Below are 25588 nucleotides of genomic sequence, written 5' to 3'. Positions count from 1 at the left end.
GAATGTCCAATTGCAGTTTCTACAGAAAGAGTGTTTCAGAAAGGCTCAATCAAAAGTAAGGTTCAACTCTGTTAGTTGAATGCACAGAACAGAAAGAAGTTTCATACAATGCTTCTGTGTAGTTTATATTTGAACATATTCTTTTTTCCACTATTACCCACTTAACGCTACGAATGTCCAGTTGCATTTTCTACAGACAGCGTGTTTCAAAACTGCTCAATCAAAAGTATGGTTTAACTCTGTTAGCTGAATGCTCAGACCAGAAAGAAGTTTCACAGAATGCTTCTGTGTAGTTTGTATTTGAATATATTCCTTTTTCCACTACTACCCTCTTAGCGCTCCAAATGTCCAGTTGCATTTTCTACAGAAAGAGTGTTCAGATCTGCTCAATCAAAAGTATGTTTTAACTCTGTTAGCTGAATGCACAGATCAGAAAGAAGTTTCACAGAATGATTCTGTGTAGTTTATATTTGGAGACATTCCTTTTTCCACTATTACCCTCTTAGCGCTCCGAAACTCCACTTGCATTTTCTACAGAAAGAGTGTTTCAGAACGACTCAATCAAAACTAAGGTTCAACCCTTTTAGTGGAACAAACAGAACAGAAAGAAGTTTCACACAATTCTTCTGTGTAGTTTTTATTTGTAGACATTATTTTTCCCAATATAGGCCTCTTAGCGCTCAGAATGTCCAATTGCAGTTTCTACAGAAAGAGTGTTTCAGAACGGCTCAATCAAAAGTAAGGTTCAACACTGTTAGTTGAATGCACAGAACAGAAAGAAGTTTCATACAATGCTTCTGTGTAGTTATATTTGAACATATTCTCTTTTCTACTATTACCCACTTAGCGCTACGAATGTCCAGTTGCATTTTCTACAGACAGAGTGTTTCAAAACTGCTCAATCAAAAGTATGGTTTAACTCTGTTAGCTGTATGCTCAGATCAGAAAGAAGTTTCACAGAATGCTTCTGTGTAGTTTATATTTGAATATATTCCTTTTTCCACTACTACGCTCTTAGCGCTCCAAATGTCCAGTTGCATTTTCTACAGAAAGAGTGTTCAGATCTGCTCAATCAAAAGTATGGTTTAACTCTGTTAGCTGAATGCACAGATCAGAAAGAAGTTTTACCGAATGATTCTGTGTAGTTTATATTTGAAGAAATTCCTTTTTCCACTATTACCCTCTTAGCGCTCCGAATCTCCACTTGCATTTTCTACAAAAAGAGTGTTTCATAACTGCTCAATCAAAACTAAGGTTCAACTCTTTTAGTTGAACAAACAGAACAGAAAGAAGTTTCACACAATTCTTCTGTGTAGTTTTTATTTGTAGACATTCTTTTTCCCAATATAGGCCTCTTAGCGCTCAGAATGTCCAATTGCAGTTTCTACAGAAAGTGTGTTTCAGAACGGCTCAATCAAAAGTAAGGTTCAACTCTGTTAGTTGAATGCACAGAACAGAAAGAAGTTTCATATAATGCTTCTGTGTAGTTTATATTTGAACATATTCTTTTTTCCACTATTACCCACTTAACGCTACGAATGTCCAGTTGCATTTTCTACAGATAGAGTGTTTAAAAACTGCTCAATCAAAAGTATGGTTTAACTCTGTTAGCTGTATGCTCAGATCAGAAAGAAGTTTCACAGAATGCTTCTGTGTAGTTTATATTTGAATATATTCCTTTTTCCACTACTACGCTCTTAGCGCTCCAAATGTCCAGTTGCATTTTCAACAGAAAGAGTGTTCAGATCTGCTCAATCAAAAGTATGTTTTAACTCTGTTAGCTGAATGCACAGATCAGAAAGAAGTTTCACCGAATGATTCTGTGTAGTTTATATATGAAGACATTCATTTTTCCACTATTACCCTCTTAGCGCTCCGAATCTCCACTTGCATTTTCTACAAAAAGAGTGTTTCATAACTGCTCAATCAAAAATATGTTTTATCTCTGTTAACTGAATTTACAGATCAGAAATAAGTTTCACAGAATGCATCTGTGTAGTTTTTATTTGAAGATATTCTTTTTCCCAATGTAGACCTCTTAGCGCTTAGCATGTCCAATTGCAGTTTCTACAGAAAGAGTGTTTCAGAACGGCTCAATCAAAAGTAAGGTTCAAATCTGTTAGTTGAATGCACAGAACAGAAAGAATTTTCACAGAATGCTACTGTGTAGTTTATATTTGAATATATTCCTTTTTCCACTATTACCCTCTTAGCGCTCCGAATGTCCACTTGCATTTTCTACAGAAAGAGTGTTCAGAACTGCGCAATCAAAAGTATGGTTTAACTCTGTTAGCTTAATGAACATATCAGAAATAAGTTTCACACAATGCTTCTGTGTAGTTTTTATTTGAAGATATTATTTTTCCCAATATAGGCCTCTTAGCGCTCAGAATGTCCAATTGCAGTTTCTACAGAAAGAGTGTTTCAGAAAGGCTCAATCAAAAGTAAGGTTCAACTCTGTTAGTTGAATGCACAGAACAGAAAGAAGTTTCATACAATGCTTCTGTGTAGTTTATATTTGAACATATTCTTTTTTCCACTATTACCCACTTAGCGCTACGAATCTCCAGTTGCATTTTCTACAGACAGAGTGTTTCAAAACTGCTCAATCAAAAGTATGGTTTAACTCTGTTAGCTGAATGCTCAGATCAGAAAGCAGTTTCACAGAATGCTTCTGTGTAGTTTATATTTGAATATATTCCTTTTTCCACTACTACGCTCTTAGCGCTCCAAATGTCCAGTTGCATTTTCAACAGAAAGAGTGTTCAGATCTGCTCAATCAAAAGTATGGTTTAACTCTGTTAGCTGAATGCACAGATCAGAAAGAAGTTTCACCGAATGATTCTGTGTAGTTTATATTTGAAGACATTCCTTTTTCCATTATTACCCTCTTAGCGCTCCGAATCTCCACTTGCATTTTCTACAAAAAGAGTGTTTCATAACTGCTCAATCAAAAATATGTTTTATCTCTGTTAACTGAATTTACAGATCAGAAATAAGTTTCACAGAATGCATCTGTGTAGTTTTTATTTGAAGATATTCTTTTTCCCAATGTAGGCCTCTTAGCGCTTAGCATGTCCAATTGCAGATTCTACAGAAAGAGTGTTTCAGAACGGCTCAATCAAAAGTAAGGTTCAACTCTGTTAGTTGAATGCACAGAACAGAAAGAATTTTCACAGAATGCTACTGTGTAGTTTGTATTTGTATATATACCTTTTTCCACTATTACCCTCTTAGCGCTCCGAATGTCCACTTGCATTTTCTACAGAAAGAGTGTTCAGAACTGCGCAATCAAAAGTATGGTTTAACTCTGTTAGCTTAATGAACATATCAGAAATAAGTTTCACACAATGCTTCTGTGTAGTTTTTATTTGAAGATATTATTTTTCCCAATATAGGCCTCTTAGCGCTCAGAATGTCCAATTGCAGTTTCTACAGAAAGAGTGTTTCAGAAAAGCTCAATCAAAAGTAAGGTTCAACTCTGTTAGTTGAATGCACAGAACAGAAAGAAGTTTCATACAATGCTTCTGTGTAGTTTATATTTGAACATATTCTTTTTTCCACTATTACCCACTTAGCGCTATGAATGTCCAGTTGCATTTTCTACAGACAGAGTGTTTCAAAACTGCTCAATCAAAAGTATTGTTTAACTCTGTTATCTGAATGCTCAGATCAGAAAGAAGTTTCACAGAATGCTTCTGTGTAGTTTATATTTGAATATATTCCTTTTTCCACTACTGTTGTCTTAGCGCTTCAAATGTCCAGTTGTATTTTCTACAGAAAGAGTGTTCAGATCTGCTCCATCAAAAGTATGGTTTAACTCTGTTAGCTGAATGCACAGATCAGAAACAAGTTTCACAGAATGATTCTGTGTAGTTTATATTTGGAGACATTCCTTTTTCCACTATTACCCTCTTAGCGCTCCGAATCTCCACTTGCATTTTCTACAGAAAGAGCGTTTCAGAAAGGCTCAATCAAAACTAAGGTTCAACTCTTTTAGTTGAACAAACAGAACAGAAAGAAGTTTCACACAATTCTTCTGTGTAGTTTTTATTTGTAGACATTCTTTTTCCCAATATAGGCCTCTTAGCGCTCAGAATGTCCAATTGCAGTTTCTACAGAAAGAGTGTTTCAGAACGGCTCAATCAAAAGTAAGGTTCAACTCTGTTAGTTGAATGCACAGAACAGAAAGAAGTTTCATACAATGCTTCTGTGTAGTTTATATTTGAACCTATTATTTTTTCCACTATTACCCACTTACGCTACGAATGTCCACTTGCATTTTCTACAGACAGAGTGTTTCAAAACTGCTCAATCAAAAGTATGGTTTAACTCTGTTAGCTGAATGCTCAGATCAGAAAGAAGTTTCACAGAATGCTTCTGTGTAGTTTATATTTGAATATATTCCTTTTTCCACTACTACTCTCTTAGCGCTCCAAATGTCCAGTTGCATTTTCTACAGAAAGAGTGTTCAGATCTGCTCAATCAAAAGTATGGTTTAACTCTGTTAGCTGAATGTACAGATCAGAAAGAAGTTTCACCGAATGATTCTGTGTAGTTTATATTTGAAGACATTCCTTTTTCCACTATTACCCTCTTAGCGCTCAGAATCTCCACTTGCATTTTCTACAAAATGAGTGTTTCATAACTGCTCAATCAAAAATATGTTTTATCTCTGTTAACTGAATTTACAGATCAGAAATAAGTTTCACAGAATGCATCTGTGTAGTTTTTATTTGAAGATATTCTTGTTCCCAATGTAGGCCTCTTAGCGCTTAGCATGTCCAATTGCAGTTTCTACAGAAAGAGTGTTTCAGAACGGCTCAATCAAAAGTAAGGTTCAACTCTGTTAGTTGAATGCACAGAACAGAAAGAATTTTCACAGAATGCTACTGTGTAGTTTATATTTGAATATATTCCTTTTTCCACTATTACCCTCTTAGCGCTCCGAATGTCCACTTGCATTTTCTACAGAAAGAGTGTTCAGAACTGCGCAATCAAAAGTATGGTTTAACTCTGTTAGCTTAATGAACATATCAGAAATAAGTTTCACACAATGCTTCTGTGTAGTTTTTATTTGAAGATATTATTTTTCCCAATATAGGCCTCTTAGCGCTCAGAATGTCCAATTGCAGTTTCTACAGAAAGAGTGTTTCAGAAAGGCTCAATAAAAAGTAAGGTTCAACTATGTTAGTTGAATGCACAGAACAGAAAGAAGTTTCATACAATGCTTCTGTGTAGTTTATATTTGAACATATTCTTTTTTCCACTATTACCCACTTAGCGCTACGAATGTCCAGTTGCATTTTCTACAGACAGAGTGTTTCAAAACTGCTCAATCAAAAGTATGGTTTAACTCTGTTAGCTGAATGCTCAGATCAGAAAGCAGTTTCACAGAATGCTTCTGTGTAGTTTATATTTGAATATATTCCTTTTTCCACTACTACGCTCTTAGCGCTCCAAATGTCCAGTTGCATTTTCATCAGAAAGAGTGTTCAGATCTGCTCAATCAAAAGTATGGTTTAACTCTGTTAGCTGAATGCACAGATCAGAAAGAAGTTTCACCGAATGATTCTGTGTAGTTTATATTTGAAGACATTCCTTTTTCCACTATTACCCCCTTAGCGCTCCGAATCTCCACTTGCATTTTCTATAAAAAGAGTGTTTCATAACTGCTCAATCAAAAATATGTTTTATCTCTGTTAACTGAATTTACAGATCAGAAATAAGTTTCACAGAATGCATCTGTGTAGTTTTTATTTGAAGGTATTATTTTTCCCAATGTAGGCCTCTTAGCGCTTAGCATGTCCAATTGCAGATTCTACAGAAAGAGTGTTTCAGAACGGCTCAATCAAAAGTAAGGTTCAACTCTGTTAGTTGAATGCACACAACAGAAAGAATTTTCACAGAATGCTACTGTGTAGTTTATATTTGAATATATTCCTTTTTCCACTATTACCCTCTTAGCGCTCCGAATGTCCACTTGCATTTTCTACAGAAAGAGTGTTCAGAACTGCGCAATCAAAAGTATGGTTTAACTCTGTTAGCTTAATGAACATATCAGAAATAAGTTTCACACAATGCTTCTGTGTAGTTTTTATTTGAAGATATTATTTTTCCCAATAGAGGCCTCTTAGCGCTCAGAATGTCCAATTGCAGTTTCTACAGAAAGAGTGTTTCAGAAAGGCTCAGTCAAAAGTAAGGTTCAACTCTGTTAGTTCAATGCACAGAACAGAAAGAAGTTTCATACAATGATTCTGTGTAGTTTATATTTGAACATATTCTTTTTTCCACTATTACCCACTTAGCGCTACGAATGTCCAGTTGCATTTTCTACAGACAGAGTGTTTCAAAACTGCTCAATCAAAAGTATGGTTTAACTCTGTTAGCTGAATGCTCAGATCAGAAAGAAGTTTCACAGAATGCTTCTGTGTAGTTTATATTTGAATATATTCCTTTTTCCACTACTACGCTCTTAGCGCTCCAAATGTCCAGTTGCATTTTCAACAGAAAGAGTGTTCAGATCTGCTCAATCAAAAGTATGGTTTAACTCTGTTAGCTGAATGCACAGATCAGAAAGAAGTTTCACCGAATGATTCTGTGTAGTTTATATTTGAAGACATTCCTTTTTCCATTATTACCCTCTTAGCGCTCCGAATCTCCACTTGAATTTTCTACAAAAAGAGTGTTTCATAACTGTTCAATCAAAAATATGTTTTATCTCTGTTAACTGAATTTACAGATCAGAAATAAGTTTCACAGAATGCATCTGTGTAGTTTTTATTTGAAGATATTCTTTTTCCCAATGTAGGCCTCTTAGCGCTTAGCATGTCCAATTGCAGATTCTACAGAAAGAGTGTTTCAGAACGGCTCAATCAAAAGTAAGGTTCAACTCTGTTAGTTGAATGCACAGAACAGAAAGAATTTTCACAGAATGCTACTGTGTAGTTTGTATTTGAATATATACCTTTTTCCACTATTACCCTCTTAGCGCTCCGAATGTCCACTTGCATTTTCTACAGAAAGAGTGTTCAGAACTGCGCAATCAAAAGTATGGTTTAACTCTGTTAGCTTAATGAACATATCAGAAATAAGTTTCACACAATGCTTCTGTGTAGTTTTTATTTGAAGATATTATTTTTCCCAATATAGGCCTCTTAGCGCTCAGAATGTCCAATTGCAGTATCTACAGAAAGGGTGTTTCAGAAAGGCTCAATCAAAAGTAAGGTGCAACTCTGTTAGTTGAATGCACAGAACAGAAAGAAGTTTCATACAATGCTTCTGTGTAGTTTATATTTGAACATATTCTTTTTTCCACTATTACCCACTTAGTGCTATGAATGTCCAGTTGCATTTTCTACAGACAGAGTGTTTCAAAACTGCTCAATCAAAAGTATTGTTTAACTCTGTTATCTGAATGCTCAGATCAGAAAGAAGTTTCACAGAATGCTTCTGTGTAGTTTATATTTGAATATATTCCTTTTTCCACTACTGTTGTCTTAGCGCTTCAAATGTCCAGTTGTATTTTCTACAGAAAGAGTGTTCAGATCTGCTCCATCATAAGTATGGTTTAACTCTGTTAGCTGAATGCACAGATCAGAAACAAGTTTCACAGAATGATTCTGTGTAGTTTATATTTGGAGACATTCCTTTTTCCACTATTACCCTCTTAGCGCTCCGAATCTCCACTTGCATTTTCTACAGAAAGAGCGTTTCAGAAAGGCTCAATCAAAACTAAGGTTCAACTCTTTTAGTTGAACAAACAGAACAGAAAGAAGTTTCACACAATTCTTCTGTGTAGTTTTTATTTGTAGACATTCTTTTTCCCAATATAGGCCTCTTAGCGCTCAGAATGTCCAATTGCAGTTTCTACAGAAAGAGTGTTTCAGAACGGCTCAATCAAAAGTAAGGTTCAACTCTGTTAGTTGAATGCACAGAACAGAAAGAAGTTTCATACAATGCTTCTGTGTAGTTTATATTTGAACATATTCTTTTTTCCACTATTACCCACTTACGCTACGAATGTCCACTTGCATTTTCTACAGACAGAGTGTTTCAAATCTGCTCAATCAAAAGTATGGTTTAACTCTGTTAGCTGAATGCTCAGATCAGAAAGAAGTTTCACAGAATGCTTCTGTGTAGTTTATATTTGAATATATTCCTTTTTCCACTACTACGCTCTTAGCGCTCCAAATGTCCAGTTGCATTTTCTACAGAAAGAGTGTTCAGATCTGCTCAATCAAAAGTATGGTTTAACTCTGTTAGCTGAATGCACAGATCAGAAAGAAGTTTCACCGAATGATTCTGTGTAGTTTATATTTAAAGACATTACTTTTTCCACTATTACCCTCTTAGCGCTCCGAATCTCCACTTGCATTTTCTACAAAAAGAGTGTTTCATAACTGCCCAATCAAAAATATGTTTTATCTCTGTTAACTGAAATTACAGATCAGAAATAAGTTTCACAGAATGCATCTGTGTAGTTTTTATTTGAAGATATTCTTTTTCCCAATGTAGGCCTCTTAGCGCTTAGCATGTCCAATTGCAGTTTCTACAGAAAGAGTGTTTCAGAACGGCTCAATCAAAAGTAAGGTTCAACTCTGTTAGTTGAATGCACAGAACAGAACGAATTTTCACAGAATGCTACTGTGTAGTTTATATTTGAATATATTCCTTTTTCCTCTATTACCCTCTTAGCGCTCCGAATGTCCACTTGCATTTTCTACAGAAAGAGTGTTCAGAACTGCGCAATCAAAAGTATGTTTTAACTCTGTTAGCTTATTGAACATATCAGAAATATGTTTCACACAATGCTTCTGTGTAGTTTTTATTTGAAGATATTATTTTTCCCAATATAGGTCTCTTAGCGCTTAGAATGTCCAATTGCAGTTTCTACAGAAAGAGTTTTTCAGAAAGGCTCAATCAAAAGTAAGGTCCAACTCTGTTAGTTGATGGCACAGAACAGATAGAAGTTTCATACAATGCTTCTGTGTAGTTTATATTTGAACATATTCTTTTTTCCACTATTACCCACTTAGCGCTACGAATGTCCAGTTGCATTTTCTACAGACAGAGTGTTTCAAAACTGCTCAATCAAAAGTATGGTTTAACTCTGTTAGCTGAATGCTCAGATCAGAAAGAAGTTTCACAGAATGCTTCTGTGTAGTTTATATTTGAATATATTCCTTTTTCCACTACTACGCTCTTAGCGCTCCAAATGTCCAGTTGCATTTTCTACAGAAAGAGTGTTCAGATCTGCTCAATCAAAAGTATGGTTTAACTCTGTTAGCTGAATGCACAGATCAGAAAGAAGTTTCACCGAATGACTCTGTGTAGTTTATATTTGAAGACATTACTTTTTCCACTATTACCCTCTTAGCGCTCCGAATCTCCACTTGCATTTTCTACAAAAAGAGTGTTTCATAACTGCTCAATCAAAAATATTTTTTATCTCTGTTAACTGAAATTACAGATCAGAAATAAGTTTCACAGAATGCATCTGTGTAGTTTTTATTTGAAGATATTCTTTTTCCCAATGTAGGCCTCTTAGCGCTTAGCATGTCCAATTGCAGTTTCTACAGAAAGAGTGTTTCAGAACGGCTCAATCAAAAGTAAGGTTCAACTCTGTTAGTTGAATGCACAGAACAGAAAGAATTTTCACAGAATGCTACTGTGTAGTTTATATTTGAATATATTCCTTTTTCCTCTATTACCCTCTTAGCGCTCCGAATGTCCACTTGCATTTTCTACAGAAAGAGTGTTCAGAACTGCGCAATCAAAAGTATGTTTTAACTCTGTTAGCTTAATGAACATATCAGAAATAAGTTTCACACAATGCTTCTGTGTAGTTTTTATTTGAAGATATTATTTTTCCCAATATAGGCCTCTTAGCGCTCAGAATGTCCAATTGCAGTTTCTACAGAAAGAGTGTTTCAGAAAGGCTCAATCAAAAGTAAGGTCCAACTCTGTTAGTTGATGGCACAGAACAGAAAGAAGTTTCATTCAATGCTTCTGTGTAGTTTATATTCGAACATACTCTTTTTTCCACTATTACCCACTTAGCGCTACGAATGTCCAGTTGCATTTTCTACAGACAGAGTGTTTCAAAACTGCTCAATCAAAAGTATGGTTTAACTCTGTTAACTGAAATTACAGATCAGAAATAAGTTTCACAGAATGCATCTGTGTAGTTTTTATTTGAAGATATTCTTTTTCCCAATGTAGGCCTCTTAGCGCTTAGCATGTCCAATTGCAGTTTCTACAGAAAGAGTGTTTCAGAACGGCTCAATCCAAAGTAAGGTTCAACTCTGTTAGTTGAATGCACAGAACAGAAAGAATTTTCACAGAATGCTACTGTGTAGTTTATATTTGAATATATTCCTTTTTCCACTATTACCCTCTTAGCGCTCCGAATGTCCACTTGCATTTTCTACAGAAAGAGTGTTCAGAACTGCGCAATCAAAAGTATGGTTTAACTCTGTTAGCTTAATGAACATATCAGAAATAAGTTTCACACAATGCTTCTGTGTAGTTTTTATTTGAAGATATTATTTTTCCCAATAGAGGCCTCTTAGCTCTCAGAATGTCCAATTGCAGTTTCTACAGAAAGAGTGTTTCAGAAAGGCTCAATCAAAACTAAGGTTCAACTCTGTTAGTTGAATGCACAGAACAGAAAGAAGTTTCATACAATGCTTCTGTGTAGTTTATATTTGAACATATTCTTTTTTCCACTATTACCCACTTAACGCTACGAATGTCCAGTTGCATTTTCTACAGACAGCGTGTTTCAAAACTGCTCAATCAAAAGTATGGTTTAACTCTGTTAGCTGAATGCTCAGACCAGAAAGAAGTTTCACAGAATGCTTCTGTGTAGTTTATATATGAATATATTCCTTTTTCCACTACTACTCTCTTAGCGCTCCAAATGTCCAGTTGCATTTTCTACAGAAAGTGTGTTCAGATCTGCTCAATCAAAAGTATGGTTTAACTCTGTTAGCTGAATGCACAGATCAGAAAGAAGTTTCACAGAATGATTCTGTGTAGTTTATATTTGGAGACATTCCTTTTTCCACTATTACCCTCTTAGCGCTCCGAATGTCCACTTGCATTTTCTACAGAAAGAGTGTTTCAGAACGGCTCAATCAAAACTAAGGTTCAACTCTTTAGTTGAACAAACAAAACAGAAACTAGTTTCACACAATTCTTCTGTGTAGTTTTTATTTGTAGACATTCTTTTTCCCAATATAGGCCTCTTAACGCTCAGAATGTCCAATTGCAGTTTCTACAGAAAGAGTGTTTCAGAACGGCTCAATCAAAAGTAAGGTTCAACTCTGTTAGTTGAATGCACAGAACAGAAAGAAGTTTCATACAATGCTTCTGTGTAGTTTATATTTGAACATATTCTTTTTTCCACTATTACCCAATTAGCGCTACGAATGTCCAGTTGCATTTTCTACAGACAGAGTGTTTCAAAACTGCTCAATCAAAAGTATGGTTTAACTCTGTTAGCTGAATGCTCAGATCAGAAAGAAGTTTCACAGAATGCTTCTGTGTAGTTTATATTTGAATATATTCCTTTTTCCACTACTACGCTCTTAGCGCTCCAAATGTCCAGTTGCATTTTCTACAGAAAGAGTGTTCAGATCTGCTCAATCAAAAGTATGGTTTAACTCTGTTAGCTGAATGCACAGATCAGAAAGAAGTTTCACCGAATGATTCTGTGTAGTTTATATTTGAAGACATTACTTTTTCCACTATTAACCTCTTAGCGCTCCGAATCTCCACTTGCATTTTCTACAAAAAGAGTGTTTCATAACTGCCCAATCAAAAATATGTTTTATCTCTGTTAACTGAAATTACAGATCAGAAATAAGTTTCACAGAATGCATCTGTGTAGTTTTTATTTGAAGATATTCTTTTTCCCAATGTAGGATTCTTAGCGCTTAGCATGTCCAATTGCAGTTTCTACAGAAAGAGTGTTTCAGAACGGCTCAATCAAAAGTAAGGTTCAACTCTGTTAGTTGAATGCACAGAACAGAAAGAATTTTCACAGAATGCTACTGTGTAGTTTATATTTGAATATATTCCTTTTTCCACTATTACCCTCTTAGCGCTCCGAATGTCCACTTGCATTTTCTACAGAAAGAGTGTTCAGAACTGCGCAATCAAAAGTATGGTTTAACTCTGTTAGCTTAATGACCATATCAGAAATAAGTTTCACACAATGCTTCTGTGTAGTTTTTATTTGAAGATATTATTTTTCCCAATAGAGGCCTCTTAGCTCTCAGAATGTCCAATTGCAGTTTCTACAGAAAGAGTGTTTCAGAAAGGCTCAATCAAAAGTAAGGTTCAACTCTGTTAGTTGAATGCACAGAACAGAAAGAAGTTTCATACAATGCTTCTGTGTAGTTTATATTTGAACATATTCTTTTTTCCACTATTACCCACTTAACGCTACGAATGTCCAGTTGCATTTTCTACAGACAGCGTGTTTCAAAACTGCTCAATCAAAAGTATGGTTTAACTCTGTTAGCTGAATGCTCAGACCAGAAAGAAGTTTCACAGAATGCTTCTGTGTAGTTTGTATTTGAATATATTCCTTTTTCCACTACTACCCTCTTAGCGCTCCAAATGTCCAGTTGCATTTTCTACAGAAAGAGTGTTCAGATCTGCTCAATCAAAAGTATGTTTTAACTCTGTTAGCTGAATGCACAGATCAGAAAGAAGTTTCACAGAATGATTCTGTGTAGTTTATATTTGGAGACATTCCTTTTTCCACTATTACCCTCTTAGCGCTCCGAAACTCCACTTGCATTTTCTACAGAAAGAGTGTTTCAGAACGACTCAATCAAAACTAAGGTTCAACTCTTTTAGTGGAACAAACAGAACAGAAAGAAGTTTCACACAATTCTTCTGTGTAGTTTTTATTTGTAGACATTATTTTTCCCAATATAGGCCTCTTAGCGCTCAGAATGTCCAATTGCAGTTTCTACAGAAAGAGTGTTTCAGAACGGCTCAATCAAAAGTAAGGTTCAACTCTGTTAGTTGAATGCACAGAACAGAAAGAAGTTTCATACAATGCTTCTGTGTAGTTATATTTGAACATATTCTCTTTTCTACTATTACCCACTTAGCGCTACGAATGTCCAGTTGCATTTTCTACAGACAGAGTGTTTCAAAACTGCTCAATCAAAAGTATGGTTTAACTCTGTTAGCTGTATGCTCAGATCAGAAAGAAGTTTCACAGAATGCTTCTGTGTAGTTTATATTTGAATATATTCCTTTTTCCACTACTACGCTCTTAGCGCTCCAAATGTCCAGTTGCATTTTCTACAGAAAGAGTGTTCAGATCTGCTCAATCAAAAGTATGGTTTAACTCTGTTAGCTGAATGCACAGATCAGAAAGAAGTTTTACCGAATGATTCTGTGTAGTTTATATTTGAAGAAATTCCTTTTTCCACTATTACCCTCTTAGCGCTCCGAATCTCCACTTGCATTTTCTACAAAAAGAGTGTTTCATAACTGCTCAATCAAAACTAAGGTTCAACTATTTTAGTTGAACAAACAGAACAGAAAGAAGTTTCACACAATTCTTCTGTGTAGTTTTTATTTGTAGACATTCTTTTTCCCAATATAGGCCTCTTAGCGCTCAGAATGTCCAATTGCAGTTTCTACAGAAAGTGTGTTTCAGAACGGCTCAATCAAAAGTAAGGTTCAACTCTGTTAGTTGAATGCACAGAACAGAAAGAAGTTTCATATAATGCTTCTGTGTAGTTTATATTTGAACATATTCTTTTTTCCACTATTACCCACTTAACGCTACGAATGTCCAGTTGCATTTTCTACAGATAGAGTGTTTAAAAACTGCTCAATCAAAAGTATGGTTTAACTCTGTTAGCTGTATGCTCAGATCAGAAAGAAGTTTCACAGAATGCTTCTGTGTAGTTTATATTTGAATATATTCCTTTTTCCACTACTACGCTCTTAGCGCTCCAAATGTCCAGTTGCATTTTCAACAGAAAGAGTGTTCAGATCTGCTCAATCAAAAGCATGGTTTAACTCTGTTAGCTGAATGCACAGATCAGAAAGAAGTTTCACCGAATGATTCTGTGTAGTTTATATATGAAGACATTCATTTTTCCCCTATTACCCTCTTAGCGCTCCGAATCTCCACTTGCATTTTCTACAAAAAGAGTGTTTCATAACTGCTCAATCAAAAATATGTTTTATCTCTGTTAACTGAATTTACAGATCAGAAATAAGTTTCACAGAATGCATCTGTGTAGTTTTTATTTGAAGATATTCTTTTTCCCAATGTAGACCTCTTAGCGCTTAGCATGTCCAATTGCAGTTTCTACAGAAAGAGTGTTTCAGAACGGCTCAATCAAAAGTAAGGTTCAAATCTGTTAGTTGAATGCACAGAACAGAAAGAATTTTCACAGAATGCTACTGTGTAGTTTATATTTGAATATATTCCTTTTTCCACTATTACCCTCTTAGCGCTCCGAATGTCCACTTGCATTTTCTACAGAAAGAGTGTTCAGAACTGCGCAATCAAAAGTATGTTTTAACTCTGTTAGCTTAATGAACATATCAGAAATAAGTTTCACACAATGCTTCTGTGTAGTTTTTATTTGAAGATATTATTTTTCCCAATATAGGCCTCTTAGCGCTCAGAATGTCCAATTGCAGTTTCTACAGAAAGAGTGTTTCAGAAAGGCTCAATCAAAAGTAAGGTTCAACTCTGTTAGTTGAATGCACAGAACAGAAAGTAGTTTCATACAATGCTTCTGTGTAGTTTATATTTGAACATATTCTTTTTTCCACTATTACCCACTTAGCGCTACGAATGTCCAGTTGCATTTTCTACAGACAGAGTGTTTCAAAACTGCTCAATCAAAAGTATGGTTTAACTCTGTTAGCTGAATGCTCAGATCAGAAAGCAGTTTCACAGAATGCTTCTGTGTAGTTTATATTTGAATATATTCCTTTTTCCACTACTACGCTCTTAGCGCTCCAAATGTCCAGTTGCATTTTCAACAGAAAGAGTGTTCAGATCTGCTCAATCAAAAGTATGGTTTAACTCTGTTAGCTGAATGCACAGATCAGAAAGAAGTTTCACCGAATGATTCTGTGTAGTTTATATTTGAAGACATTCCTTTTTCCATTATTACCCTCTTAGCGCTCCGAATCTCCACTTGAATTTTCTACAAAAAGAGTGTTTCATAACTGCTCAATCAAAAATATGTTTTATCTCTGTTAACTGAATTTACAGATCAGAAATAAGTTTCACAGAATGCATCTGTGTAGTTTTTATTTGAAGATATTCTTTTTCCCAATGTAGGCCTCTTAGCGCTTAGCATGTCCAATTGCAGATTCTACAGAAAGAGTGTTTCAGAACGGCTCAATCAAAAGTAAGGTTCAACTCTGTTAGTTGAATGCACAGAACAGAAAGAATTTTCACAGAATGCTACTGTGTAGTTTGTATTTGAATATATACCTTTTTCCACTATTACCCTCTTAGCGCTCCGAATGTCCACTTGCATTTTCTACAGAAAGAGTGTTCAGAACTGCGCAATCAAAAGTATGGTTTAACTCTGTTAGCTTAATGAACATATCAGAAATAAGTTTCACACAATGCTTCTGTGTAGTTTTTATTTGAAGATATTATTTTTCCCAATATAGGCCTCTTAGCGCTCAGAATGTCCAATTGCAGTTTCTACAGAAAGAGTGTTTCAGAAAGGCTCAATCAAAAGTAAGGTTCAACTCTGTTAGTTGAATGCACAGAACAGAAAGAAGTTTCATACAATGCTTCTGTGTAGTTTATATTTGAACATATTCTTTTTTCCACTATTACCCACTTAACGCTACGAATGTCCAGTTGCATTTTCTACAGATAGAGTGTTTAAAAACTGCTCAATCAAAAGTATGGTTTAACTCTGTTAGCTGTATGCTCAGATCAGAAAGAAGTTTCACAGAATGCTTCTGTGTAGTTTATATTTGAATATATTCCTTTTTCCACTACTGTTGTCTTAGCGCTTCAAATGTCCAGTTGTATTTTCTACAGAAAGAGTGTTCAGATCTGCTCCATCAAAAGTATGGTTTAACTCTGTTAGCTGAATGCACAGATCAGAAACAAGTTTCACAGAATGATTCTGTGTAGTTTATATTTGGAGACATTCCTTTTTCCACTATTACCCTCTTAGCGCTCCGAATCTCCACTTGCATTTTCTACAAAAAGAGCGTTTCAGAAAGGCTCAATCAAAACTAAGGTTCAACTCTTTTAGTTGAACAAACAGAACAGAAAGAAGTTTCACACAATTCTTCTGTGTAGTTTTTATTTGTAGACATTCTTTTTCCCAATATAGGCCTCTTAGCGCTCAGAATGTCCAATTGCAGTTTCTACAGAAAGAGTGTTTCAGAACGGCTCAATCAAAAGTAAGGTTCAACTCTGTTAGTTGAATGCACAGAACAGAAAGAAGTTTCATACAATGCTTCTGTGTAGTTTATATTTGAACATATTCTTTTTTCCACTATTACCCACTTACGCTACGAATGTCCACTTGCATTTTCTACAGACAGAGTGTTTCAAAACTGCTCAATCAAAAGTATGGTTTAACTCTGTTAGCTGAATGCTCAGATCAGAAAGAAGTTTCACAGAATGCTTCTGTGTAGTTTATATTTGAATATATTCCTTTTTCCACTACTACTCTCTTAGCGCTCCAAATGTCCAGTTGCATTTTCTACAGAAAGAGTGTTCAGATCTGCTCAATCAAAAGTATGGTTTAACTCTGTTAGCTGAATGTACAGATCAGAAAGAAGTTTCACCGAATGATTCTGTGAAGTTTATATTTGAAGACATTCCTTTTTCCACTATTACCCTCTTAGCGCTCAGAATCTCCACTTGCATTTTCTACAAAATGAGTGTTTCATAACTGCTCAATCAAAAATATGTTTTATCTCTGTTAACTGAATTTACAGATCAGAAATAAGTTTCACAGAATGCATCTGTGTAGTTTTTATTTGAAGATATTCTTTTTCCCAATGTAGGCCTCTTAGCGCTTAGCATGTCCAATTGCAGTTTCTACAGAAAGAGTGTTTCAGAACGGCTCAATCAAAAGTAAGGTTCAACTCTGTTAGTTGAATGCACAGAACAGAAAGTATTTTCACAGAATGCTACTGTGTAGTTTATATTTGAATATATTCCTTTTTCCACTATTACCCTCTTAGCGCTCCGAATGTCCACTTGCATTTTCTACAGAAAGAGTGTTCAGAACTGCGCAATCAAAAGTATGGTTTAACTCTGTTAGCTTAATGAACATATCAGAAATAAGTTTCACACAATGCTTCTGTGTAGTTTTTATTTGAAGATATTATTTTTCCCAATATAGGCCTCTTAGCGCTCAGAATGTCCAATTGCAGTTTCTACAGAAAGAGTGTGTCAGAAAGGCTCAATCAAAAGTAAGGTTCAACTATGTTAGTTGAATGCACAGAACAGAAAGAAGTTTCATACAATGCTTCTGTGTAGTTTATATTTGAACATATTCTTTTTTCCACTATTACCCACTTAGCGCTACGAATGTCCAGTTGCATTTTCTACAGACAGAGTGTTTCAAAACTGCTCAATCAAAAGTATGGTTTAACTCTGTTAGCTGAATGCTCAGATCAGAAAGCAGTTTCACAGAATGCTTCTGTGTAGTTTATATTTGAATATATTCCTTTTTCCACTACTACGCTCTTAGCGCTCCAAATGTCCAGTTGCATTTTCAACAGAAAGAGTGTTCAGATCTGCTCAATCAAAAGTATGGTTTAACTCTGTTAGCTGAATGCACAGATCAGAAAGAAGTTTCACCGAATGATTCTGTGTAGTTTATATTTGAAGACATTCCTTTTTCCACTATTACCCCCTTAGCGCTCCGAATCTCCACTTGCATTTTCTATAAAAAGAGTGTTTCATAACTGCTCAATCAAAAATATGTTTTATCTCTGTTAACTGAATTTACAGATCAGAAATAAGTTTCACAGAATGCATCTGTGTAGTTTTTATTTGAAGGTATTCTTTTTCCCAATGTAGGCCTCTTAGCGCTTAGCATGTCCAATTGCAGATTCTACAGAAAGAGTTTTTCAGAACGGCTCAATCAAAAGTAAGGTTCAACTCTGTTAGTTGAATGCACAGAACAGAAAGAATTTTCACAGAATGCTACTGTGTAGTTTATATTTGAATATATTCCTTTTTCCACTATTACCCTCTTAGCGCTCCGAATGTCCACTTGCATTTTCTACAGAAAGAGTGTTCAGAACTGCGCAATCAAAAGTATGGTTTAACTCTGTTAGCTTAATGAACATATCAGAAATAAGTTTCACACAATGCTTCTGTGTAGTTTTTATTTGAAGATATTATTTTTCCCAATAGAGGCCTCTTAGCGCTCAGAATGTCCAATTGCAGTTTCTACAGAAAGAGTGTTTCAGAAAGGCTCAGTCAAAAGTAAGGTTCAACTCTGTTAGTTCAATGCACAGAACAGAAAGAAGTTTCATACAATGCTTCTGTGTAGTTTATATTTGAACATATTCTTTTTTCCACTATTACCCACTTAGCGCTACGAATGTCCAGTTGCATTTTCTACAGACAGAGTGTTTCAAAACTGCTCAATCAAAAGTATGGTTTAACTCTGTTAGCTGAATGCTCAGATCAGAAAGAAGTTTCACAGAATGCTTCTGTGTAGTTTATATTTGAATATATTCCTTTTTCCACTACTACGCTCTTAGCGCTCCAAATGTCCAGTTGCATTTTCAACAGAAAGAGTGTTCAGATCTGCTCAATCAAAAGTATGGTTTAACTCTGTTAGCTGAATGCACAGATCAGAAAGAAGTTTCACCGAATGATTCTGTGTAGTTTATATTTGAAGACATTCCTTTTTCCATTATTACCCTCTTAGCGCTCCGAATCTCCACTTGAATTTTCTACAAAAAGAGTGTTTCATAACTGCTCAATCAAAAATATGTTTTATCTCTGTTAACTGAATTTACAGATCAGAAATAAGTTTCACAGAATGCATCTGTGTAGTTTTTATTTGAAGATATTGTTTTTCCCAATGTAGGCCTCTTAGCGCTTAGCATGACCAATTGCAGATTCTACAGAAAGAGTGTTTCAGAACGGCTCAATCAAAAGTAAGGTTCAACTCTGTTAGTTGAATGCACAGAACAGAAAGAATTTTCACAGAATGCTACTGTGTAGTTTGTATTTGAATATATACCTTTTTCCACTATTACCCTCTTAGCGCTCCGAATGTCCACTTGCATTTTCTACAGAAAGAGTGTTCAGAACTGCGCAATCAAAAGTATGGTTTAACTCTGTTAGCTTAATGAACATATCAGAAATAAGTTTCACACAATGCTTCTGTGTAGTTTTTATTTGAAGATATTATTTTTCCCAATATAGGCCTCTTAGCGCTCAGAATGTCCAATTGCAGTTTCTACAGAAAGAGTGTTTCAGAAAGGCTCAATCAAAAGTAAGGTTCAACTCTGTTAGTTGAATGCACAGAACAGAAAGAAGTTTCATACAATGCTTCTGTGTAGTTTATATTTGAACATATTCTTTTTTCCACTATTACCCACTTAGTGCTATGAATGTCCAGTTGCATTTTCTACAGACAGAGTGTTTCAAAACTGCTCAATCAAAAGTATTGTTTAACTCTGTTATCTGAATGCTCAGATCAGAAAGAAGTTTCACAGAATGCTTCTGTGTAGTTTATATTTGAATATATTCCTTTTTCCACTACTGTTGTCTTAGCGCTTCAAATGTCCAGTTGTATTTTCTACAGAAAGAGTGTTCAGATCTGCTCCATCAAAAGTATTTTTTAACTCTGTTAGCTGAATGCACAGATCAGAAACAACTTTCACAGAATGATTCTGTGTAGTTTATATTTGGAGACATTCCTTTTTCCACTATTACCCTCTTAGCGCTCCGAATCTCCACTTGCATTTTCTACAGAAAGAGCGTTTCAGAAAGGCTCAATCAAAACTAAGGTTCAACTCTTTTAGTTGAACAAACAGAACAGAAAGAAGTTTCACACAATTCTTCTGTGTAGTTTTTATTTGTAGACATTCTTTTTCCCAATATAGGCCTCTTAGCGCTCAGAATGTCCAATTGCAGTTTCTACAGAAAGAGTGTTTCAGAACGGCTCAATCAAAAGTAAGGTTCAACTCTGTTAGTTGAATGCACAGAACAGAAAGAAGTTTCATACAATGCTTCTGTGTAGTTTATATTTGAACATATTCTTTTTTCCACTATTACCCACTTACGCTACGAATGTCCACTTGCATTTTCTACAGACAGAGTGTTTCAAATCTGCACAATCAAAAGTATGGTTTAACTCTGTTAGCTGAATGCTCAGATCAGAAAGATGTTTCACAGAATGCTTCTGTGTAGTTTATATTTGAATATATTCCTTTTTCCACTACTACTCTCTTAGCGCTCCAAATGTCCAGTTGCATTTTCTACAGAAAGAGTGTTCAGATCTGCTCAATCAAAAGTATGGTTTAACTCTGTTAGCTGAATGTACAGATCAGAAAGAAGTTTCACCGAATGATTCTGTGTAGTTTATATTTGAAGACATTCCTTTTTCCACTATTACCCTCTTAGCGCTCAGAATCTCCACTTGCATTTTCTACAAAATGAGTGTTTCATAACTGCTCAATCAAAAATATGTTTTATCTCTGTTAACTGAATTTACAGATCAGAAATAAGTTTCACAGAATGCATCTGTGTAGTTTTTATTTGAAGATATTCTTTTTCCCAATGTAGGCCTCTTAGCGCTTAGCATGTCCAATTGCAGTTTCTACAGAAAGAGTGTTTCAGAACGGCTCAATCAAAAGTAAGGTTCAACTCTGTTAGTTGAATGCACAGAACAGAAAGAATTTTCACAGAATGCTACTGTGTAGTTTATATTTGAATATATTCCTTTTTCCACTATTACCCTCTTAGCGCTCCGAATGTCCACTTGCATTTTCTACAGAAAGAGTGTTCAGAACTGCGCAATCAAAAGTATGGTTTAACTCTGTTAGCTTAATGAACATATCAGAAATAAGTTTCACACAATGCTTCTGTGTAGTTTTTATTTGAAGATATTATTTTTCCCAATATAGGCCTCTTAGCGCTCAGAATGTCCAATTGCTGTTTCTACAGAAAGAGTGTTTCAGAAAGGCTCAATCAAAAGTAAGGTTCAACTATGTTAGTTGAATGCACAGAACAGAAAGAAGTTTCATACAATGCTTCTGTGTAGTTTATATTTGAACATATTCTTTTTTCCACTATTACCCACTTAGCGCTACGAATGTCCAGTTGCATTTTCTACAGACAGAGTGTTTCAAAACTGCTCAATCAAAAGTATGGTTTAACTCTGTTAGCTGAATGCTCAGATCAGAAAGCAGTTTCACAGAATGCTTCTGTGTAGTTTATATTTGAATATATTCCTTTTTCCACTACTACGCTCTTAGCGCTCCAAATGTCCAGTTGCATTTTCAACAGAAAGAGTGTTCAGATCTGCTCAATCAAAAGTATGGTTTAACTCTGTTAGCTGAATGCACAGATCAGAAAGAAGTTTCACCGAATGATTCTGTGTAGTTTATATTTGAAGACATTCCTTTTTCCACTATTACCACCTTAGCGCTCCGAATCTCCACTTGCATTTTCTATAAAAAGAGTGTTTCATAACTGCTCAATCAAAAATATGTTTTATCTCTGTTAACTGAATTTACAGATCAGAAATAATTTTCACAGAATGCATCTGTGTAGTTTTTATTTGAAGGTATTCTTTTTCCCAATGTAGGCCTCTTAGCGCTTAGCATGTCCAATTGCAGATTCTACAGAAAGAGTGTTTCAGAACGGCTCAATCAAAAGTAAGGTTCAACTCTGTTAGTTGAATGCACAGAACAGAAAGAATTTTCACAGAATGCTACTGTGTAGTTTATATTTGAATATATTCCTTTTTCCACTATTACCCTCTTAGCGCTCCGAATGTCCACTTGCATTTTCTACAGAAAGAGTGTTCAGAACTGCGCAATCAAAAGTATGGTTTAACTCTGTTAGCTTAATGAACATATCAGAAATAAGTTTCACACAATGCTTCTGTGTAGTTTTTATTTGAAGATATTATTTTTCCCAATAGAGGCCTCTTAGCGCTCAGAATGTCCAATTGCAGTTTCTACAGAAAGAGTGTTTCAGAAAGGCTCAGTCAAAAGTAAGGTTCAACTCTGTTAGTTCAATGCACAGAACAGAAAGAAGTTTCATACAATGATTCTGTGTAGTTTATATTTGAACATATTCTTTTTTCCACTATTACCCACTTAGCGCTACGAATGTCCAGTTGCATTTTCTACAGACAGAGTGTTTCAAAACTGCTCAATCAAAAGTATGGTTTAACTCTGTTAGCTGAATGCTCAGATCAGAAAGAAGTTTCACAGAATTCTTCTGTGTAGTTTATATTTGAATATATTCCTTTTTCCACTACTACTCTCTTAGCGCTCCAAATGTCCAGTTGGATTTTCTACAGAAAGAGTGTTCAGATCTGCTCAATCAAAAGTATGGTTTAACTCTGTTAGCTGAATGCACAGATCAGAAAGAAGTTTCACAGAATGATTCTGTGTAGTTTATATTTGGAGACATTCCTTTTTCCACTATTACCCTCTTAGCGCTCCGAATCTCCACTTGCATTTTCTACAGAAAGAGTGTTTCAGAATGGCTCAATCAAAACTACGGTTCAACTCTTTTAGTTGAACAAACAGAACAGAAAGAAGTTTCACACAATTCTTCTGTGTAGTTTTTATTTGTAGACATTCTTTTTCCCAATATAGGCCTCTTAGCGCTCAGAATGTCCAATTGCAGTTTCTACAGAAAGAGTGTTTCAGGACGGCTCAATCAAAAGTAAGGTTCAACTCTGTTAGTTGAATGCACAGAACAGAAAGAAGTTTCATACAATGCTTCTGTGTAGTTTATATTTGAACATATTCTTTTTTCCACTATTACCCAATTAGCGCTACGAATGTCCAGTTGCATTTTCTACAGACAGAGTGTTTCAAAACTGCTCAATCAAAAGTATGGTTTAACTCTGTTAGCTGAATGCTCAGATCAGAAAGAAGTTTCACAGAATGCTTCTGTGTAGTTTATATTTGAATATATTCCTTTTTCCACTACTACGCTCTTAGCGCTCCAAATGTCCAGTTGCATTTTCTACAGAAAGAGTGTTCAGATCTGCTCAATCAAAAGTATGGTTTAACTCTGTTAGCTGAATGCACAGATCAGAAAGAAGTTTCACCGAATGATTCTGTGTAGTTTATATTTGAAGACATTACTTTTTCCACTATTACCCTCTTAGCGCTCCGAATCTCCACTTGCATTTTCTACAAAAAGAGTGTTTCATAACTGCCCAATCAAAAATATGTTTTATCTCTGTTAACTGAAATTACAGATCAGAAATAAGTTTCACAGAATGCATCTGTGTAGTTTTTATTTGAAGATATTCTTTTTCCCAATGTAGGCCTCTTAGCGCTTAGCATGTCCAATTGCAGTTTCTACAGAAAGAGTGTTTCAGAACGGCTCAATCAAAAGTAAGGTTCAACTCTGTTAGTTGAATGCACAGAACAGAAAGAATTTTCACAGAATGCTACTGTGTAGTTTATATTTGAATATATTCCTTTTTCCACTATTACCCTCTTAGCGCTCCGAATGTCCACTTGCATTTTCTACAGAAAGAGTGTTCAGAACTGCGCAATCAAAAGTATGGTTTAACTCTGTTAGCTTAATGAACATATCAGAAATAAGTTTCACACAATGCTTCTGTGTAGTTTTTATTTGAAGATATTATTTTTCCCAATAGAGGCCTCTTAGCTCTCAGAATGTCCAATTGCAGTTTCTACAGAAAGAGTGTTTCAGAAAGGCTCAATCAAAAGTAAGGTTCAACTCTGTTAGTTGAATGCACAGAACAGAAAGAAGTTTCATACAATGCTTCTGTGTAGTTTATATTTGAACATATTCTTTTTTCCATTATTACCCACTTAACGCTACGAATGTCCAGTTGCATTTTCTACAGACAGCGTGTTTCAAAACTGCTCAATCAAAAGTATGGTTTAACTCTGTTAGCTGAATGCTCAGACCAGAAAGAAGTTTCACAGAATGCTTCTGTGTAGTTTGTATTTGAATATATTCCTTTTTCCACTACTACCCTCTTAGCGCTCCAAATGTCCAGTTGCATTTTCTACAGAAAGAGTGTTCAGATCTGCTCAATCAAAAGTATGGTTTAACTCTGTTAGCTTTTTTTTTTTTTTTTTTTTTTTTTTTTTTTTTTTTTTTTTTTTTTTTTTTTTTTATTATACTTTAGGGTTTTAGGGTACATGTGCACAATGTGCAGTTTTGTTACATATGTATCCATGTGCCATGTTGATTTCCTGCACCCATTAACTCGTCATTTAGCATTAGGTGTATCTCCTAATGCTGTCCCTCCCCCCTCCCCCCACCCCACAACAGTCCCCGGAGTGTGATGTTCCCCTTCCTGTGTCCATGAGTTCTCATTGTTCAATTCCCACCTATGGGTGAGAACATGCGGTGTTTGGTTTTTTGTCCTTGCGATAGTTTACTGAGAATGATGTTTTCCAGTTTCATCCATGTCCCTACAAAGGACACGAACTCATCATTTTTTATGGCTGCATAGTATTCCATGGTGTATATGTGCCACATTTTCTTAATCCAGTCTATCGTTGTTGGACATTTGGGTTGGTTCCAACTCTTTGCTATTGTGAATAGTGCCGCAATAAACATACGTGTGCATGTGTCTTTATAGCAGCATGATTTATAGTCCTTTGGGTATATACCCAGTAATGGGATGGCTGGGTCAAATGGTATTTCTAGTTCGAGATCCCTGAGGAATCGCCACACTGACTTCCACAATGGTTGAACTAGTTTACAGTCCCACCAACAGTGTAAAAGTGTTCCTATTTCTCCACATCCTCTCCAGCACCTGTTGTTTCCTGATTTTTTAATGATGGCCATTCTAACTGGTGTGAGATGGTATCTCACTGTGGTTTTGATTTGCATTTCTCTGATGGCCAGTGATGAGGAGCATTTCTTCATGTGTTTTTTGGCTGCATAAATGTCTTCTTTTGAGAAGTGTCTGTTCATGTCCTCTGCCCACTTTTTGATGGGGTTGTTTGTTTTTTTCTTGTAAATTTGTTTGAGTTCATTGTAGATTCTGGATATTAGCCCTTTGTCAGATGAGTAGGTTGCAAAAATTTTCTCCCATTGTGTAGGTTGCCTGTTCACTCTGATGATAGTTTCTTTTGCTGTGCAGAAGCTCTTTAGTTTAATGAGATCCCATTTGTCGATTTTGGCTTTTGTTGCCATTGCTTTTGGTGTTTTAGACATGAAGTCCTTGCCCACGCCTATGACCTGAATGGTATTGCCTAGGTTTTCTTGTAGGATTTTAATGGTTTTAGGTCTAACATATAAGTCTTTAATCCATCTTGAATTAATTTTTGTATAACGTGTAAGGAAGGGATCCAGTTGCAGCTTTCTACATATGGCTAGCCAGTTTTCCCA

The sequence above is a fragment of the Symphalangus syndactylus genome, chromosome 11 (assembly GCF_028878055.3).
Source record: "Symphalangus syndactylus isolate Jambi chromosome 11, NHGRI_mSymSyn1-v2.1_pri, whole genome shotgun sequence".
NCBI lineage: Eukaryota > Metazoa > Chordata > Mammalia > Primates > Hylobatidae > Symphalangus > Symphalangus syndactylus.
The sequence above is the reverse complement of the archived record's forward strand: the minus strand, read 5'-3'. Positions refer to the sequence as shown.